General features: G+C 37.1%; 1 pseudogene; it reads right to left on the reverse strand.

Annotated features, from left to right (window-relative positions):
* Positions 1–342: 342 nt before the first annotated feature.
* LOC102153674 lies at positions 343–1,076 on the reverse strand (annotated as a pseudogene).
* Between the last annotated feature and the right edge of the window lie 1,868 nt (positions 1,077–2,944).

The raw sequence follows: 2,944 nt of genomic DNA on the forward strand, positions 1-2,944 counted from the left end.
GTAAAATAGTATTATTTTGGTTGACATTAAAAATAGCTACATATGGAAAGGTTAATCACTAGTAAAGAATTGATTGTTTTGGAAGAATTTGAGAATAAAGCTTTTCTGGAATATTTTCTAAAATAAAATAGAATGTTTTTAGAAGGATAGATCAATTGGGTATCTTCACCAGGAAGTTCACCATGTTAATATAATTCTGCAGCAAAGCTTGAGAATAGATGAACTATATTCTACCTCAGGCTGTTATATAGTACACTGTATACTCAAAAATTTGTTAAAAGGCAGATATCATTGTTATATGGTTTTTATTACAATAATAAAAAAATCAATTTGTTTCATGCTTTGAGATGAACTATGTTTGTGTTTTCCTCTGTGAATAGGAAAAAGAACCTGTGTCGGTGAATGTTTTTTTTCCAATCATATTATGTAACATTGTTTTCTTCTAAAATGGCTTTACTTTGATTTTCTTTTTCTTTTTTTTGACAGATCCTGCCGCAGGTTTATTTGTACAAATAGCACAGGAGGACACCAGGCCCATGCAGACAGAAGCCCAGGGGTGGTACCAGTCCTTCCGTCCTCACACTGGCAGGCAGAAGCCTCTACACTGGAGCCTTTGTGGGGGCCTGGGCACCTTTGGGAGCCTGCGCTGCTGCAGGAGTAGAAGCAGGAGCTGGAGCCGCGGTCGCAGCTATAGCCTGGGCCTTGGTTTGAGCCTTGGCCTTGGCCTTTGGCCGGCAGTGCCTGAGACCTTTGGCAATGCAGGCACGAGCACGTTTCCCTAGCTTGGGGTGAGCGATGTAGGCAAGTCGATTGAGCTTGCGGCTGCCGCCCTTTGGGATCTTGGGCTTGACAAGTGCCTTAATAACCTCAGCATGCGCAGTCATGGCCTTGGCATTGTTGGCCTGCATCTTCTTCAGGCCCTTCTTGTTGTGCTTCTTGGCAAAGCACATGTTCCTCAGGAACTTGGGGTCTACCCTCTTAAGAGATTTGTATCTTTGTGACTGGGGTTTCTTGATGCCATTTCTGTGCCATTTTCATGACTGGTTGTGCGTGGTGTGGTTCTTGGACTTGGCCATATCTGCACCAAAGCCCGCAGCTCTTGATTTTCAAAATAACAAATATTTTCAATATATACATAGTATTTCTTAATGTTATGACAAAAAATCTAAAATAAATGATCAGTTTTCTGTTTAAATAATCCAATCACAAATAACACATATTTTAAATGGATATCAGAGTTTACTTGCTTTGTTAAAAAACATATTTTTAAATATAATCATAGAATTTTCCAACGCTTAAAAAAGCAATGGAGCAAGAGGCAGAAAAAACTAATATGTCTGATTCTTAAACAGCTGACTTTGCTAACTGATTTATTATTTCAATTCTCCAATTAAAACTGATTCTTGAAGCTATGTTTCAAATTATCAATAGAAGTGAAAAATGGCTTCATATTTGCCTACATTTATTTAGTCTAGGATTTGAGTACATAATTCCCTTTTTTAGTCTCATTTAAGCAAGTTACAAATAGATTCCACATAATTATAAACCTGAGAATATGCAGTATAATTTATGTTGAGGTATAGTTCAGGTAAATAGAATAAGGGATTTTTATCAAAAGTCTATGTCCTTATTATTTGGGAGTGTTAAATAAGTTTAAAGGCAGGACTATTTTTCTGAGCCTCTTCTCTTAAATGAGAGACCAGGGGACCACCTTCCCAGTATGGTCCTCCAGAACTGATAGGTAAAGAAATGCACCTCTCTCACAGGTTGGGGATTACTAAAACCTGAGAGATGTGAAAGCCATAAATGAGGACAGTAGGTCTAGAAAGGTAAGAAATAAGACGACTTGCTTTAGAAACCAGAAAGGCAATTATAATCATCATTTGCATTCACCTGGTTCATTCACTGTTCACTGGTACTTAAAGTGCCAAGATCAATGTTTTATTCATCTTAGTAAGTCAAGCTTTTAATAGAGAGCCTCAAATATAGTAGATGCTTAACACGTTTAATTACTTAAATAAAATGTATTTATGAAGACCAAAGAAATGGATTGTGTGAATTTACAATTAAGCACTTATAGATAAGTATATATTAGATATAGATACATACATGTATATACACATGCATTTATATAATTTAAAATTCAGAGTGAAGCTTGTGTTAATCACCAGTCCCTCCTCAACAGGGAGTGAAGACCTGAAGTTTTTGAGGTATATACAAACCTAAAGCTGATCTGGATCTTTCTCTTTTTTATTGTCTTCTGATCTCTTTTTTTACATTCATCCCATTTCAGTCTATACTGCCCCAGTATATCCCCAGCATTAATGCTGATGCTTCTATGGCCAACCTGCTCTCTATTTCTCTTCCTTTTTACTACTGCAAAAACCTATGCAATAATAATTTTAAAAATCCAGCAGTGCAAATTTTCAATAAAATCACAACAGCCAGGCAGCCTGGGTGGCTCAGTAGTTTAGCGCTGCCTTCAGCCCACGGCCTGATCCTGGAGTGCCGGGATCCAGTCCCACGTCAGGCTCCCTGCATGGAACCTGCTTCTCTCTCTGCCTGTGTCTCTGCCTCTCTCTCTCTCTCTCATGAATAAATAAATAAAATATTTTAAAAAATCACAACAGCCTGTCTTTCTGCCTTTTCAAGTGACTTCACAATAACTCTGCCTTATTCTTCATGTTCTAGTAATAACAAGTTGTAATTACCTTCATATCCCATGCTAATTTTAATCTTCATACTCTCATACAGTACTTGCTTGTTAAACCACATTTTCAATCATTACTCAGCTAACCCACTCCTAATTACCCTTCCCCTATAGCCCTCAAAATCTTTCTTAATGAGCACTGTTATTTTAAACTTGGACATGGTTATCAGGTGTTAACTCTTTTTCATGCATAATTCTGATATTGTCTTGATATATACAGATTAATATAATGGC

Source organism: Canis lupus, chromosome 12 (genome assembly GCF_011100685.1).
Source record: "Canis lupus familiaris isolate Mischka breed German Shepherd chromosome 12, alternate assembly UU_Cfam_GSD_1.0, whole genome shotgun sequence".
NCBI lineage: Eukaryota > Metazoa > Chordata > Mammalia > Carnivora > Canidae > Canis > Canis lupus.